We start from the raw sequence: 19320 nt of genomic DNA, 5'->3' as shown, positions 1-19320 counted from the left end.
CAAAGTCAATGATGCATGACAATAAGATTAACATAAGTTAAATATTGAATACCACCCAAGAACTTTGTCTATCTGCTGTTGATAGTCGTCTATCAGCTGTCGATATGTGTATCAGCTGTTGATAGTCGTCTATCAGCTGTCGATATGTGTATCAGCTGTCGATACCAACACCCCTTCACAGTCAGAGCTGGATCCCCAACATGCTTAAATTGGTTCGACAATCCAAATCCAGGCATGCGACAATGTCATAAAAGATATGCAATAAACTGTTGGACTGATCAGGAAGGCTGTAAAGTCTGTACTTCAGTGTTTGGGATGTTTACCGAATTATTTAGCGGTGCTCCATTCAGTTGGGGTGTTAATCGATTAATAAGTGTGAACTGTTAAATATCTGAAAACTGGGATAACAATTCATTTGAAAATGTTGTAATAATTTAAATAATATAAAATAATGTAAATTTAATGAGTTTGACTATGACATGGCCGTGATGCGCTGAACACGAAGGGCGAATCAGTGACTTCCTGTGTAATTTGTGAAATTTAAAATGACGTGGTCACTTGTTTACTGATGTGATGGGGACTCATTGTGATTACTTGTTTAGATTTTGTTTCATCTGTATATCCATATCATGTAAGAATGAATTATTTATAAAAGTATTATCAGAAGTCATTAATATTTATTAACTTTGTACTTTTTTAAGATGGCTAAGATACTGATGGCTGGAACCTTCAATAAATGTTGATATATGCTCAAATATTGTCTTTTAAGTACACAATTTTGAATAGCATTAGTAACATGATTCAACAAGATTAAATGTCCTTTTTGATGTTTGTGTATGAGTCCTAAATGTGGGTGTGAGGTTTTGTTGTCAGCTTTCTAATTTTTCCTTGACTGTACCAGCATGGGTTCTCATCCAACTAAAAGCAGGATATCTTTTTTATTCTTTAGAAGAACTTTTTTCTTCAATTTTGGTATCAAAGTAAAAAAGTTATCAGTGTTATCAGGATCTTTACCGGGGGAAAAAAATTTGGCGCCAAATCTGATGAGCGAATCTCTTTAAAAAATAAGAACTAAATTGTGGGTTTTACCAAGAAGTTGACTGTTAAGAAATAATTACTGCATCCGTAACAAGAATTATTGAAATTATTGAGTCAATTTGAATCTGGAAGGGATTGGGTAATGAAAATGTTTTGTCAAGGACAACATTCATAACAATTGCGTAGTATTAGTGAATAGTTTTGTAATTTATCCCCACGATGGTAATTAAAGTTTTAAGCCTCATTTTAATTGTTCCCATTATGATATAAGAGTTAATAATACTAGACAAAAAACAAAGAAACCATACTCAAACATGGTACAACTTCATATACATTTGTAATATGACATTTGTATATTGTTTTTACTTTTGACAGTAAACAATAAAACTCTATTTTGATATTTGTAATTGTTGTTTTGAATACCATTTGAAATATGAAAACCTACCTGCTCAAGGACACTCAACATAGCATCGATTTGACATTGCCTATCTTGAAAAGTAAAGTTCTTTAAAACAACAAGATTTAATATGGACTCAATAGACGTCCTAAAAGGGCTGTAAGTAAATTGCAAAGAGGACTTAAAAGAAATGGAGAGAAAAAAATGAGGGAAATAGATGCAACACCAAGGCTTTCTTTTATTATACTCCTGAAGAGAGCACTTTTATTATCTAGCCATAAAGTTTGGAGGAGAAATGTCTAGTGCAGAAGAGATCTGTTTCAAAAATGTTGTCGTTGACTCCTTCCACAATTTCGAAGGGTTTTGAAACTGTTTAACAAATGTTGTGGTCAACTCCTTCCACAGTTAAGAAGGTGTTACTATGAAACTGTTTCAAAAATGTTGTGGTCGACTCCTTCCACAGTTAAGAAGGTATTACTTTGAAACTGTTTCTAAAATGTTGTGGTCAACTCCTTCCACAGTTAAAAAGGTATTGCTTTGAAACTGTTTCAAAAATATTGTGGTCAACTACTTCCACAGTTAAAAAGGTATTGCTTTGAAACTGTTTCAAAAATGTTGTGGTCAACTCCTTCCATGGTTAAGAAGGTATTACTTTGAAACTACAGTTTCAAAAATGTTGCGGTTTGTCTCCTTCCACAGTTTAGAAGGTATTGCTTTGAAACTGTTTCAAAAATGTTGTGGTCAACTCCTTCCACAGTTAAAAAGGTATTGCTTTGAAACTGTTTCTAAAATGTTGTGGTCAACTCCTTCCACAGTTAAGAAGGTATTGCTTTGAAACTGTTTCAAAAATGTTGTGGTCGACTCCTTCCACAGTTAAGAAGGTATTACTTTGAAACTGTTTCAAAAATGTTGTGGTCGACTCCTTCCACAGTTAAGATTATATTACTTTGAAACTGTTTCAAAAATGTTGTGGTCGACTCCTTCCACAGTTAAGAAGGTGTTACTTTGAAACTGTTTCTAAAATGTTGTGGTCGACTCCTTCCACAGTTAAGAAGGTATTACTTTGAAACTGTTTCAAAAATGTTGTGGTTGACTCCTTCCACAGTTAAGATTATATTACTTTGAAACTGTTTCAAAAATGTTGTGGTCGACTCCTTCCACAGTTAAGAAGGTGTTACTTTGAAACTGTTTCAGAAATGTTGCGGTCGACTCCTTCCACAGTTAAGAAGATATTACTTTGAAACTGTTTCAAAAATGTTGTGGTCAACTCCCTCCACAATTGCGTATTATTGCTAATTTGAAACTAGATACACATTTGATTATAATCTTCTAATGAAGCATAACTTTAGCAGGGGTGTAGAAATGGGCCGGAAGCCGGTAAAATAAACCGGTTACTTTAGCATCTTCACCCGGCTATTTTCCCCGCATCAACAAAAATAAAATCTGTTATATTTGTCATCTTTTAATATTTACATCCGTTTAAAACCCCGATTGTTGGTATGGTTTATTTTGGTTTCCGTGCGTCGGGCTACAATACAGCATAAGCTCGATACGTGACGTCATTAGTCACATCCCCTCCGGGATGTTTTCAAGTACTAGGTTTGGGTTTCCCAGCATTCCGAATACAATAACATTAACTCGATACATGACCTCATTAGTCGCATCCCCCTCTGGGGATGTTTTGAAATTAAATATTTGCGAAGCAATATAGGGTGAAAAAAGAATATACATTTTTTTCAAACACCAAAAAGCGTAGTAAGTTTGCAATATGAGCGTGTCTGGCCTTCTGTTAGTCCTATTACCATTTACGTAACAGTCATCAGTCCTTTTTGTGTATACGTGTGTAACACGGGTGTAAACAAATGAAACAAGCTTGCGGTGATGTCACTGCTAAATAATGAATTATATTTTGATGAATTTTACGGTTTGATGAATTTGTACGCTTTAAACGTCACAAAGTGTCCAGATATTTCTTTTGGTTGTTAAGACGGAATAAGTTAGCTGCAGGTGAAATATCTAGAACCACAGAAAATGAAGTTAGATGTTTAATTTTCAGAGGATCAGAGTGATTCAGTGGATGAAAGTGTATACTTGGTAGAGAAGAAATTACATATACTATTAGGAGGGAATTGCTAGCAAATGGCAATGCACGTGGTCTGGAATATTATAATATTATCCTGAATCTGAATTTGACAGTAAATTGGTTTAGTTAGCCCTCACTGGTGGGGGGATTGGGGTAGTACTCAGATTCAGTACCATGTCCAAGTACATTTATGTTAAGATTCCCTGTTACAAAATGAACTTGCACCAGAAGACAAGAAATTGTGGTTAAAAAAGGCTTAAATTCATCCTACATGGGGCGTTGCCCCCTTGACCCGTACTGGGGGGGGGGGGGGCACCCGGACCCCCCCCCCCCCCGCCTACTTTTGGGATATTCCCTGCTACTTAAATTAATTTCTACACCCCTGCTTTAGAGCTTGATGCATTTATGTTCCCCAAAGGGAGATCATATAGTAATGCTGCTTCTTCCGTTTCCACTGTCTGAATGGTCTTGCTTTGAAACTTGGTACACTGAGTTATCTCAGCCCTTGAACTTTAGGGCTTAATATATTTATAATGCCCTCAAAAGAAGCTGCTTTGTCGGTGTTAAACCCTTGTCCAGAGAATAGCTTTAAACTACTGATTTCAATGAAACTTGAAACATAGACAGAGGGCATTATACACAAGCGCAGTGCATAAGAATCATTATACATGCAAATCACCCATAGCAGTTACCTCCCACTTTTTACAGTATACTTTTTAAGGAAGTTGCTTGTCCAAATAAACCACTGTTGAACTAAAAAAGTACTGAAGGGATTTCAATGAAACTTAGAACATAGATAGATAGCAATAAGAGGAAGTGTGAAAATGCTTTAATACTGCCTTACTGAATTATTTCCCCTTTATGATACTTTTTCTTTGTCCACAGCATATCAGTAACTCCAAAAGCCTTCAAGGTATTGACTTTAAACTTAATACACTGATGTATCTAATTGAGGAAAAGTGTAGTGCATGGAAACCATAACTCTGTCTCGTAGTAGTTTTAGAGTTATTGCTTTAATAAATGCCTTATTTCTATGCTTATTTTTTGTCCAGAGCATACATCCAAAAGTGTTTAAGGTATTTAATTCAAGCTTCATATAGATATATTGAGAAAAAATGCATTGCACAAGAACCATAAATCTGTCTTCGATGTTTTAAGAATGATTGCCCGTTGTTTTGTTTTTTATTTTTAAATTTTATCCCAAGCAAAACTTCAAAATTCTGCGTTTGTCTAACATGCAATCCCTTCATCAATAACACATTATGTGCCATATCTCACTTATGGTAAAATAATTTGCCAAGTGTCCACATATACAACATTCAAGAAAGAATCCATCTGTTTACAAACAGCCTTTTAGGAAAATTTACTTTCATTTTCAACCTTCCCTTTTTTCCATTAATATAATAGACTGCCACACGATAGTAATTATTTACATTGATTCTATTTTTGAACTATTGACAACCAGTCCATTTTGTTTTCTACACACTTTGTCACATCTATTTGTACTCATTTTCATCTATTCAATTTCCATTAGACTGGATAACCTGTCTTGTTTTAGACACATGCTTTGTCCCGCCTCTCGACGACCTCATAATATCCTTGCATTACCAATTTGCGACACAATCTGATTAGATGACTGATTTTTTGCACTACCTATTATGCTTGTGACGCAATGTGTCAAAGTTTGTCAAGTAATATATAGTCATTATAAGTGGCCTGTCCCAGATCAAGGGGCAATAAATAAGATTAAAACAGCCTGTAAAGTTATGGGATTAGTGTGTGACAGTGTGTCATCGATTTAAATATGCCTCCAGTTAGACGACTGCAGTCACACTTTTACAAAATTATGGCCCCTTTTGGAATTTCAAGGTCAATTGTTTTTTGTTTTGTTTTTAAAGCAGTAAATTTTGTGGGAAAATCAGTCAAACAGAGTGGTATTTCTGTTCTACCATGGGTAGGGTTTACATGTCTACTTCAAATTTCATATAAAGGTAGATCATATTGAGGATAGATAAGTGCACAGAAACAATTAATCCAATGGTCTTCGAGGTATACAAAGACTTGGACCTTGGCCATTGGCCAGTTCTCGAAACGACCGCCTGTTTCCGTATGCTCACAGTTTTGCTGTAACTTTAATTAAAAATTCCTGATGTTTTTGCTTATTGAAATTTTCCTTTTTTAGGCCAAATTCCTCTTTGGAAGAACCATCATCCCATTCCTCTAAAGCTCAGTAAAACGCCCCATATAAAATACAATGACTTCGCTTTGGTCACATAAATTTTTAATTAGCAAAACATTTATCAGGGCAAAACTAAATTTTTCAATTAAATAAAAATCAATCAACTATGTTTTGTGTTTTAATTGTCTTCAAAACATGCCTCAAAAGTGACACCATTCATGTTAAACATTGGTTTTAATTAACCTTGCATCTCATTTTTTAGTGTTTGAAATTGTTTGCTTCATGTCCATTTGAAACTGTTGTTGCAATCATAATTATTTGCTCTTGTTGCGATCGTAAATGTTGGCTCTTGTTGTAATGTAACAATGATCAGCTCTTATATTGCAATTGTAAAGATTGGCTCTTGTTGCAATTGTAATGATCAGCTCTTGTTGCAATTGTAAATATTGGCTCTTGTTGCAATTGTAAAGATTGGCTCTTGTTGCAATTGTAATGATCAGCTCTTGTTGCAATTGTAAAGATTGGCTCTTGTTGCAATTGTAAAGATTGGCTCTTGTTGCAATTGTAATGATCAGCTCTTGTTGCAATTGTAAAGATTGGCTCTTGTTGCAATTTTAAAGATCAGCTCTTGTTGCAATTGTAAAGATTGGCTCTTGTTGCAATTGTAATGATCAGCTCTTGTTGCAATTGTAAAGATTGGCTCTTGTTGCAATTGTAAAGATTGGCTCTTGTTGCAATTGTAAAGATTGGCTCTTGTTGCAATTGTAAAGATTGGCTCTTGTTGCAATTGTAATGATTAGCTCTTGTTGCAATTGTAAAGATTGGCTCTTGTTGCAATTGTAAAGATTTGCTCTTGTTGCAATTGTAATGATCCGCTCTTGTTGCAATTGTAAAGATTGGCTCTTGTTGCAATTTTAAAGATCAGCTCTTGTTGCAATTGTAATGATCAGCTCTTGTTGCAATTGTAAAGATTGGCTCTTGTTGCAATTGTAAAGATTGGCTCTTGTTGCAATTTTAAAGATCAGCTCTTGTTGCAATTGTAATGATCAGCTCTTGTTGCAATTGTAAAGATTGGCTCTTGTTGCAATTGTAAAGATTGGCTCTTGTTGCAATTGTAAAGATTGGCTCTTGTTGCAATTGTAAAGATTGGCTCTTGTTGCAGTTGTAAAGATTGGCTCTTGTTGCAATTGTAAAGATTGGCTCTTGTTGCAATTGTAAAGATTGGCTCTTGTTGCAATTGATAACATTGGCTCTTGTTGCAATTGTAAAGATTGGCTTTTGTTGCAGTTGTAAAGATTGGCTCTTGTTGCAGTTGTAAAGATCAGCTCTTGTTGCAATTGTAAAGATTGGCTCTTGTTGCAGTTGTAAAGATTGGCTCTTGTTGCAATTGTAAAGATTGGCTCTTGTTGCAGTTGTAAAGATTGGCTCTTGTTGCAATTGATAACATTGGCTCTTGTTGCAATTGTAAAGATTGGCTCTTGTTGCAATTGTAAAGATTGGCTCTTGTTGCAGTTGTAAAGATTGGCTCTTGTTGCAGTTGTAAAGATTGGCTCTTGTTGCAATTGTAAAGATTGGCTCTTGTTGCAGTTGTAAAGATTGGCTCTTGTTGCAATTGTAAAGATTGGCTCTTGTTGCAATTGTAAAGATTGGCTCTTGTTGCAATTGTAAAGATTGGCTCTTGTTGCAGTTGTAAAGATTGGCTCTTGTTGCAGTTGTAAAGATTGGCTCTTGTTGCAGTTGTAAAGATTGGCTCTTGTTGCAGTTGTAAAGATTGGCTCTTGTTGCAATTGTAAAGATTGGCTCTTGTTGCAATTGTAAAGATTGGCTCTTGTTGCAATTGTAAAGATTGGCTCTTGTTGCAATTGTAAAGATTGGCTCTTGTTGCAATTGTAAAGATTGGCTCTTGTTGCAATTGATAACATTGGCTCTTGTTGCAATTGTAAAGATTGGCTCTTGTTGCAGTTGTAAAGATTGGCTCTTGTTGCAATTGTAAAGATTGGCTATTGTTGCAGTTGTAAAGATTGGCTCTTGTTGCAATTGTAAAGATTGGCTCTTGTTGCAGATGTAAAGATTGGCTTTTGTAATGCAAGCATAACGATTGGTTCTTGTTACAATCAAAACAGTTGGCATTACAATCACAACTCTTGTTACAACAACAATCATAACAGTTGGCTCTTGTTACAATCATAATGATTGGCTCTTGTTACAATCATAATGATTGGCTCTTGTTACAATCATAATGATTGGCTCTTGTTACAATCATAATGATGGGCTCTTGTTACAATCATAATGATGGGCTCTTGTTACAATCATATTGATTGGCTGTTGTTACAATCATAACGATTGGCTCTTGTTACAATCATATTGATTGGCTCTTGTTACAATCATAACAATTGGCTCTTGTTACAATCATAACGATGGGCTCTTGTTACAATCATAACAATGAGCTCTTGTTACAATCATAACAATGAGCTCTTGTTACAGTCATAACGATGGGCTCTTGTTACAGTCATAACGATGGGCTCTTGTAACAATCATAACGATGGGCTCTTGTTACAATCATAACAATGAGCTCTTGTTACAATCATAACAATGGGCTCTTGTAACAATCATAACGATGGGCTCTTGTTACAATCATAACAATGAGCTCTTGTTACAGTCATAACAATGGGCTCTTGTTACAATCATATCAATGGGCTCTTGTTACAGTCATAACAATGAGCTCTTGTTACAGTCATAACGTTGGGCTCTTGTAACAATCATAACAATGGGCTCTTGTTACAATCATAACAATGGGCTCTTGTTACAATCATAACAATGAGCTCTTGTTACAATCATAACGATGGGCTCTTGTAACAATCATAACAATGAGCTCTTGTTACAATCATAACAATGAGCTCTTGTTACAATCATAACGATGGGCTCTTGTAACAATCATAACAATGGGCTCTTGTTACAATCATAACAATGGGCTCTTGTTACAATCATAACAATGAGCTCTTGTTACAGTCATAACGATGGGCTCTTGTTACAGTCATAACTATGGGCTCTTGTAACAATCATAACGATGGGCTCTTGTTACAGTCATAACCATGAGCTCTTGTAACAATCATAATGATGGGCTCTTGTTACAGTCATAACCATGGGCTCTTGTTACAATCATAACAATGGGCTCTTGTTACAGTCATAACAATGGGCTCTTGTTACAATCATAACGATGGGCTCTTGTTACAATCATAACAATGGGCTCTTGTTACAATCATAACAATGAGCTCTTGTTACAGTCATAACGATGGGCTCTTGTAACAATCATAATGATGGGCTCTTGTTACAATCATAACAATGGGCTCTTGTTACAATCATAACAATGGGCTCTTGTAACAATCATAACGATGGGCTCTTGTAACAATCATAACGATGGGCTCTTGTAACAATCATAACGATGGGCTCTTGTAACAATCATAACGATGGGCTCTTGTTACAATCATAACGATGGGCTCTTGTAACAATCATAACAATGAGCTCTTGTTACAATCATAACGATGAGCTCTTGTTACAATCATAACGATGGGCTCTTGTAACAATCATAACAATGGGCTCTTGTTACAATCATAACAATGGGCTCTTGTTACAATCATAACAATGAGCTCTTGTTACAGTCATAACGATGGGCTCTTGTTACAGTCATAACGATGGGCTCTTGTAACAATCATAACGATGGGCTCTTGTTACAGTCATAACCATGAGCTCTTGTAACAATCATAATGATGGGCTCTTGTTACAGTCATAACAATGGGCTCTTGTTACAATCATAACAATGGGCTCTTGTTACAATCATAACGATGGGCTCTTGTTACAATCATAACAATGGGCTCTTGTTACAATCATAACAATGAGCTCTTGTTGCTACAACAAATCACTTTGGAGTTTCCATCTTTCTCACAATTCTTCTAATATTTGCACCTTATTGATGTATTATACAATTGAAACCAAGGGAAGTAAATCATAAGAAAGTATGATGACGAAGCCCAATAGATATTATCGGCTCACAAACTAATAACCGAAATAGAGTGCATAAAAAAAACATAACTTTGATTGGCCTTTTTGAAGTATCAAACTATTATATATTTTAAATCCCACAAAAACATACTTCCAGTAGTAATATGTTTGTTTCTCAATAATAATTATAAATACTGTTGTTTCCCTATAAGTAGTTTTGGGTCGAAAGGACAGAATTTGCTGCCACAAGCTCTTGTGCATCTAGATTTTGATGTTTTACTGCACATTTTATGTTGCCTCCAGAGATTAAGTATGCTTTATGATGTCTGATTTGCTGTTGAATCTGATTTAGAATGAGATTAAGAACAAATGTGAGGATTTCTTTTCTTGTTTAAAAATCGTGTGTCTGCTAAAAATCTGGTAACTGGAGCATTTTATGTATAAGAAAATATTAAAGGGACTCATGTTTTGACAATATTTTTTTCCCGGTAATGCATCTGATCATACTTATATTATGACTATTATACTCTTTGATACAAAAATTGCAGAAAAAAATACATTTATGAGAAAAATAAAATTATTCTGGTTTCAGTAAGGTGCCATCCCACATCAATCAGTACAGTTGAAGAAAAATTAGTAAACTGATAACTAAACCTCACGCCCACAAGGACTCATACACAAACTTAAGGATAACTTTACCTTTTAATGCCTTTTGTTGAATCACATTATTAATGGTAGGTAGGCATTTTATTTATTCATTTTTTTTGTTTGAGAACCAGGATTATGTACCTAACCTGACTATAAATATGGTTTATCCTGTTTTATAGATGGTTTTAAAGATAAAATGGTCAAATTTGAATTTTGGGGATTTTTATCTGCCACGTAAAAAAGGGACAAATTTCAGCTTTTGAACACTTTTGTACATATCCGGTAAAACATTTGAAATATTTGCCTAATAATATGCTTCAAGTGTTATTTTAATTAATATTAAAAAAAAATTAGGAGAAAGGCAATAGAAGCAATTTTTCAGGATATGAAGACTTGTTGAACATCTTTTTTTTGTTGAGTTTTTAAACATATCTGATAAGAACATCTTTTGTCAGTGTTTCTATTATATTAACATCCGAAATAACTTTAACATCACCAACATCTACCAACTTGGCTTGGTAACAATGTAAGCATCCCCGATATGGTGTGTTTCGTATATGTATATATATATAACCTTCAATATCTGTGGTGGTCTTATAATAAACAAGGTTTTCACATTTTTAAAACTTTTTTTTTTAAATATTCCTCTTATTTAGTATAACCACAGGTGGATAAATTACCTACTGAGGTGAACCACAAATGGATATATAGCCTCTTGAGTTTAACCACAGGTGTATTAATTACATGTGTGTATATATTATCTGCTGAGTTTAGCCAAATCTGTATTAATTACCTCCTGAGTTTAAACACTGATGGATAAATCTTCAATGAGTTCAATCACAAACTACTTCCTCCATTTAACAAAAATTGGATAAATTACCTCTTGAGATTAAACACATTTGGACAAACCACCTACTGAGTTCAATCTCTGTTGGACAAATCACCTACTGAGTTCAATCTCAATTGGAAGAATCGTCTCCTGAGTTCAATCTCAGTTGGACAAATCACCTACTGAGTTCAATCTCAGTTGGACAAACCACCTACTGAGTTCAATCTCAGTTGGACAAATCACCTACTGAGTTCAATCTCAGTTGGACAAATCACCTACTGAGTTCAATCTAAGTTGGACAAACCACCTACTGAGTTCAATCTCAGTTGGACAAATTACCTACTGAGTTCAATCTCAATTGGAAGAATCACCTCCTGAGTTCAATCTCAGTTGGACAAATCACCTCCTGAGTTCAATCTCAGTTGGACAAACCACCTACTGACTTCAATCTCTGTTGGACAAATCACCTCCTGAGTTCAATCTCAATTGGAAGAATCGTCTCCAGAGTTCAATCTCAGTTGGACAAACCACCTACTGAGTTCAACCTCAGTTGAACAAATCACCTACTGAGTTCAATCTCAATTGGAAGAATCGTCTCCTGAGTTCAATCTCAGTTGGACAAACCACCTACTGAGTTCAACCTCAGTTGGACAAATCACCTACTGAGTTCAATCTCAGTTGGACAAATCACCTCCTGAGTTCAATCTCAGTTGGACGAACCACCTACTGAGTTCAATCTCAGTTGGACGAACCACCTACTGAGTTCAATCTCAGTTGGACGAACCACCTACTGAGTTCAATCTCAGTTGGACAAACCACCTACTGAGTTCAGCCTCAGTTGGACAAATCACCTCCTGAGTTCAATCTCAGTTGGACGAACCACCTACTGAGTTCAATCTCAGTTGGACAAACCACCTACTGAGTTCAGCCTCAGTTGGACAAATCACCTACTGAATTCAATCTCAGTTGGAAGAATCAGACGAACCACCTACTGAGTTCAATCTCAGTTGGACAAACCACCTCCTGAGTTCAATCTCAGTTGGATGAACCACCTCCTGAGGTCAATCTCAGTTGGAGGAATCACCTCCTGAGTTCAATCTCAGTTGGACAAATCACCTCCTGAGTTCAATCTCAGTTGGACAAATCACCTCCTGAGTTCAATCTCAGTTGGATGAATCACCTAGTGAGTTCAATCTCAGTTGGACAAATCACCTCCTGAGTTCAATCTCAGTTGGACAAATCACCTACTGAGTTCAATCTCAGTTGGACGAACCACCTACTGAGTTCAATCTCAGTTGGACAAATCACCTCCTGAGTTCAATCTCAGTTGGACAAATCACCTCCTGAGTTCAATCTCAGTTGGATGAATCACCTAGTGAGTCCAATCTCAGTTGGACAAATCACCTCCTGAGTTCAATCTCAGTTGGACAAATCACCTAGTGAGTTCAATCTCAGTTGGACAAATCACCTCCTGAGTTCAATCTCAGTTGGAGGAATCACCTCCTGAGTTCAATCTCAGTTGGACGAATCACCTCCTGAGTTCAATCTCAGTTGGACGAACCACCTACTGAGTTCAATCTCAGTTGGACAAATCACCTACTGAGTTCAATCTCAATTGGAAGAATCACCTACTGAGTTCAATCTCAGTTGGACGAATTACCTCTTCAGTTCAATCTCAGTTGGACAAATACCCTCCTGAGTTTAAGCTCAGTTGGACGAATCACCTGAGTTTAATCTCAGTTGGACAAATCACCTTTTAAAATATATCTCAGTTTGACGAATCACCTACTGGATCAAACCACAGATGGACAAATTACCACCTGAGTTTAACAACAGGTGCATAAATATGAATAACCTCCTGAATGTCACCATTTCCTCAACTTATCTGCAGGTGGATGAATTACCTCCTGGGTTTGACTGCAGGTGGGAAAATTACCTTGCAAGTTTTACCACATGTGTACAAAACCGTTTCAATTGAAGCTCATATGGGCAAACACCAGAATAAATTATTGTGCAGTGACTGGGCTCAGCAAATGTCATTCAATATATGGAACAAAATTTGGTATATATTGACAAAAAAGTTGTAAATAATTGGGATGGCATACAGGTGTAATGTATAAGTCATCAAAGACTTCCATTTTGATAACTTCAAAGACGGGCATATGAAAAAGTACTGTCCGTCTTTCCATCTATTTGCTTTTGTCTTTGGGCTGTTTTTTAATATTCTGTATTTGCAATTATGAAATAACCTTGCTCATACATTAGACACATAAAGGCACCTTGTTGACAGCAAGACCCAAGTGCCTACTCCAACGGTCAAGGTCACACAGGAGGTTAAAATTATGGTAATCTGCACATGCACATTGAGAAAAGGCAGTTGTGTCCTTTTACATGAACTGTGCAATTTTGAAATAACCTGGCACAGTTGCATGACACACTTGAGCCCCATGTTGTATGCAACACTCATGTCCTTATTCCAAAGGTCAAGGTCAAACTTAGAGGTTGATAATTATGGAATTCTGCATATATATATACAAACAGAATATTGAGGGTGATTTTGAAATAACCCGGCACAGTTGCATGACACACAAAAACGCCATTTTGCATGCAAGACCCATGTCCTTATTTCAAAGGTCAAGGTGAAAATAAGGGGTTAATTATTATGGAATTCTGCATATATCCATATAGAGGATATTCAGCTTTGTTTAGGCTGTAACTTTTTCATGCACAGGGGGATTTTGAAATAACCTGGCACAGTTGCATGACACACAAAGGTTCCATGTGGCATGCAAGACCCATGTCCTTACCCCATAGGTCAAGGTCAAACTTTGAGGTTGATAATTATGGAATTCTGCATATAATTTGTACACAAACAGAATATTCAGGGGTGATTTTGAAATAACCCGGCACAAATTTATGGCACTTATTTAGACAACAAGCCAGGATGTGGTGTGTGTAAGTGTCGGGACCCTTCACCTTAGTTCGTTGCTCTCTGACACTTGAGTTAACAATGATGCAGCTCTTCCTGAATGTATAGGCATATCCCATTGGTTGGTCAAGCACTTCAGAAGCCGTTCTTCAGTTTTAGTGACAAAAACATTTTAAGGAAAAAGAGTGCCAAATATAAACATCACTTAGATAAATAGGACATTCTTTGTGATAGGTTAGATTGTCAAATGCACTTATAATTTTGATACTTTTTCCTTATTTTAAAGCAATCAGAAACAGCCTTTTGTATTTCTTTGTAAGCACCAAAACCAGGGAAAAAACAATAACAAACAAATAAGAACTTAACAGTAGGTATTTCTGCTAGTTCCTGCTACCATTTAAGATAACATAATTGAATTTGAAAGATATTCAGGAAATACTTACAACAGTTGAGTTTTTAAGATGCAGTATTTAAGTGTATTAGCAAAAAACCTCTTCTATTTAATTGGACTGTTATTAATATAGTATCTTTAATTACCCTGTTTCCTACTTCCTGGTTTTAGAAATACATCCTACTGTAAATGTCTTATTAGACGTGCCGGACGTGTGTCTTTTTAAGAACTCTGCTTGCTAAATACCGTAAGAACGATTTCCCCTCATACTTTATAAAATCTGCTAAATTTGATCATGGTTAGTTATAGATTCCAAATACTGACTTTACTTGCCACAATTATCATTTATCTAAATCATAAGGGGAATTGAAATTCTGCAATGGACCAATCAGCAACCAGTATCTGCTTTTCCCTATCAAATAGTCCTCTGAACATGTGGCTTCAATATATCCATAACTTTCAGCAAGAATGAGAAAAGTTTCACTCTTTTATTGACTTTGATAGATTGTAACCCTAACTATTAAACAGGTTATTAGTTTATATGCATAATGTAAAAAAAAACTGACCAAGTGAGTTATACACAAATGGCGCCAATGTTATGATTTTCATTGTAACAAATTGCATTATTTTAAGAGTTAAGTATAAAGCATTATTCAAGTCGCAGAATCTATAAATTAACCAATGAAAAGGCTCCTTGCACATCTAATTGAGCATGTGTGTCTTATGGGACATTTATGGTATATTATAATTGATTAAGACGTATTTCCAACCCTCATTAATCGCTGATTGACTTTGTGAAGGGTTAAAAATAAGCTATTTCTCAAGTTGAGTTGAGAAGAATTCATTTGTTTTACTATAAACCATTAGTATGAGTGTAAAAACATTAAAAAACTGTTCTATCAAAAGATTTTCAAGCATCAAACAAAGAAGGGGTTGATGACAGTTGAATAAATAAGAAGCTGTTGAAGAATTTTTGATGATTTTGAAGAGTTGTCGCTTGCACTTCTGGATGTCAAATAAGAGTGGCTTCCCTTCCCCACAATTCAATACAATGGGTCATGGCTTCAAACATCTGATGAAGATTTTTTTTTGCTAATTTAAACCAAAACTGGTGTAATATCTGGTGTTAATAATGCCTATTTCTCCTACCAAATTCTTAAAGTTCACTTACTTTCACCCACCCCCTCCTGTCCCATCCCCTTAGTGATTTTGACCAAAGTTTTTGAATATATATTTCCTTTGCAGCTAAAGGGAACATATTCAATTTTTGTACACTCACTCATACAACAGGATGTATTATGGTTTTACCTGTGTCATAGGGGCGGGCGGGAATCGGGTGTGTCACAGGGCGGCGGACAGTATGATGTTCAATGAATAATGTTTGAAGCATTTTTTCAATCATCACCGAATTTGGTCAGAATGTGTATTCCATTCATTTAAGAGTTATTACTTGAATCACTTGAAAGTTATAGCCCTTTGATTTTAAAGATGTCCTAAAGTTGGTTTTGTCCAATCAATAACTTTCGAAAACTTATATGGGGAATAATATCTTGGACAAGTTTGATAACCAGCCCTATCACTGGATTTACTTAAAAGTTATCACCCTTGAATTATAGAAATAATCAAAAATCAATCTTCTGTAATCAATAACATTAAAAGCATTTGTCAAATCATCACCAAATTTGGTAAGAAATGCTTACACCTGGAAAATTTTGGTCATGTTCGATAACCAGCCATGTCATTCCAGAGTTATGAGCCTTAAATTGACAAAAATTACAGGGACTGGTCCACTTTCTCAATTTGACTAACATACAACCAGTAATCAACAGACTTGGTGTCCTCAAAATAAGACGGCAAATTTTGCAGCCATTGGCACTCTTGTTCTTTGTATGAAACCTGTGAACATGCAGGAAAATGTGATCCTTATGTTAGCGGAAAAGTCAAAAGAACTGTTGAGATTTTCTAAGTCTGCATACCAAATTTTGAGTCCCTGCTTGTAGCATACACTGTTTTAAGTCCCGAATACTCCGTAAAAAAGCCCCTGAATTACTGTGTTACAAAAAGATTGATTTCAGACTCTTTTTTCTTGATGATAACAGATAACCGAAAAAAAAACAGACAAAAAAATAAATCGTTGCCTCAGGGCAAGAAATTGAAAGAGTCTTGGGCAAGAATAAAAGTAGTTAAAAGACAATAATAAATATGGACTATAATCCTTGTAAAGATCTCATAATACCCTTTAAACACTTCAAGAGTTGTATTTCTTTTTCTGTATAGCATTATAATAATCCTTCAGTGACATTCTAAAACCCCATGATCGAACAAGGGAAGCTGCGTTAAAAGTCTACTGCATCAAATTGTGCTAATCTCCCTTGCTTTAGTACGGTATTAAAGTGTCATGCGTTGTTTTAATTTCGTCAGAAATGTAAAAATGATTAATGTTTTATAAAAAGTCATTAGAAGTGGCTTTATTTAAGCTAGAAATATATGTTAGCACGTGAGGGTTTGCTGTGACATGTCAAATTCAAATATGAAATGTATGAATATTGTTTATGAATAGGATCTTGTGGTTAAAGTATAGAATTTAAGTTTTATACATAGAGCTAAAGATTAACTCGGCGGATTAGCTTGGGGGAACTAGTCCCAAGCCCCCTATATTTGGAAGGGAGGGGCACGAGAATAACATGACTGCAACTTCTTTCTCCCAGGGGTTTATTACCTGGTACTTTGAAGTGTTGGGAAAATTTTATGTTTTCAAACAAGTTTTCAGAGGGGAAGTTATATGTGTCAGATTCCAGTTTCAAAGCCTTCCTAAGGGTACCTGGCAGGCAAAAATTAACAAATGTTGATAGGAAAAAACAAACACAAGCAAAATATCATCTTTGAGAAGTATTATAAATTATGCAGACAGTGGGAAAAGCATTATGTGGTAATGTTTAAGCTTAAGTGAAGAACAAAACTATTGTTAAAAATTGCCGGTATTTACAATACTGAATGTAGAACTTCTTATTGGCTGCATTTATTTCATTATATTATTTAATAGCTTTAAAAAGCAGTTTTCTTTTTGATTTTTGGGTACTGTTGTTTTCTTGGTTTTAAGGAGCCTAAATTTACTCCACAAATGCCTCTAAACCTAAAATGAATTTTTCATTGCCTTATATGGAGTGAAAAGAGACACTGTCTATTATTGTATCAGATGCACAGATCAGACATAGTGAAAAGTCTATTATGTAAGACTATACAACTCATTACACATGTATTACTGAGGGGGATCTTTAGACTAAGATTTTTAAAACAAGAAACCACTTTCCAAGAAGTCTTACAGTGATATTTGTTTGTTGAACTACGAGGTATTTTGATCTACTTTTTATTTGCACTTTATAATGCATCCATTCTTAATCAATTATATTTTTTGTATCGTTATAAATTATGCAGTTTTATACAAATGCAATATCTCAGTTGATTTTGATTTTTTTCTCTCTCTACCTTTATAAATTAGAAGCTATAACCTCGTATTACCTCATACTTTTTATTCATTAACATACTTTAAACTACAGACACTACTGCACAACGAAAAGGATATAATTTCTATGTTATTGGAAAAGTTGTGCATCTGAGTTTGTGCATTTTTTCATCGCTGTCGAGTTGTGAGACAAATTCTCATCCTAGATGAACGAGATGCATAATGCATGCACAGTATATATATATAAAACATTTTTCTGCCGACTGACAAGTCGGAAAGTGTTTTTTTCACGATGCATTGCAGTTGAAATAAATTTCTTGTACGTGCTGCGCGCGTTCATTTTTCAACGCAATTTCTGCATTCTGGAGTCGGGATTATTTTTTGATTACCATTCGGATGGTATCAATTTAGTCGAGTGATATTAATTGGTATACATGAACATTGTGATAATTATTACAAACTGTGGATTCGTATTAACTGTGAGAAAATATTTATTTTAGTGTTTTGTATACATGTATCAAGAAAATTTAAGTTTATTTTTTTACATAGGAGATTAAAGAATTTAATAGGTGAGTACATTTTTTAAATGACTTAAAATTGTCATTTTTAACGGAATGTTGAGTAGATCGTTGATCAACTTGTTTAAGTAGGTTTTACTATGACTTACTATTAGTTGATCATTTATATTTCTGAATAGTATAACAATATATTGATATTTAACCTTTTATTGAAAACTTAGGGCTATGTTTCTTAAAGCCACACTCTCTGCAATGTTTAACACATCAAACTGGAGAAATTAAGTGGTTTGATAATTTTTTAAATATATATATATGTAAGTTGGAAAGGAAAAAAAGAACCACTATGGAATTTTTTTTTTATCAAAAAAAATTAGGAACTGCGAAAAACCTGATGTTGATAATGAATCATATTGGATGACATTGTCGGCAACCATGGTACATTTTTCGTCACACTTCATAATGATAGCCTAGTAGTGGATCCGGGGAATCAGACCATGATTGGATGACTGTAAGGTCACATTATCTCGTACCACAAAACCCAAGTGGTCGTGGGTTTGATCCCTCAGGTGACCAGCGTAACTTTCTCATGGCCTTTCAAAATGGACACCAGTACTGGTGTTTCTACGAAGGAAACAGATTCCCGCTTGATATTATCTACCGTCTGCTTTTGTTACATTACAAAGCCAAAATAAATTATGTAGTATAAACTATTAACTTATCATTTGCTTAAATATTTTTAATTCAGTTTGTTTTTTGCCAATTCAAATTGAGTTAATACGAGTTCTACATTGTATAAATGTTTTTATGAAAAATAACACAACGCTAGCTGTTTGTAAATCATCCATT

At 35.1% G+C, this 19320-nt stretch overlaps 1 protein-coding gene across 6 annotated transcripts in view; it reads left to right on the top strand.

Annotated features, from left to right (window-relative positions):
• LOC128245671 (uncharacterized) overlaps positions 1-19320 on the top strand; it is a 130453-nt gene that overhangs the window by 21056 nt on the left and 90077 nt on the right. For 3 of the 6 annotated variants that reach the window (XM_052963882.1, XM_052963884.1, XM_052963885.1), the window contains exon 1: positions 18148-18525. The exons of 2 other annotated variants lie outside the window; for them this stretch is intronic. The gene's annotated coding sequence lies outside the window, so the exon portion shown is untranslated. Of the gene's footprint in view, positions 1-17755; positions 17844-18147; positions 18526-19320 lie in introns of those variants that run through there. One more of the 6 variants, XM_052963887.1, reaches the window with a different exon arrangement.

The sequence above is a fragment of the Mya arenaria genome, chromosome 9 (genome assembly GCF_026914265.1).
Source record: "Mya arenaria isolate MELC-2E11 chromosome 9, ASM2691426v1".
Classification (NCBI taxonomy): domain Eukaryota; kingdom Metazoa; phylum Mollusca; class Bivalvia; order Myida; family Myidae; genus Mya; species Mya arenaria.
This window is presented reverse-complemented; position numbering and strand designations above follow the sequence as displayed.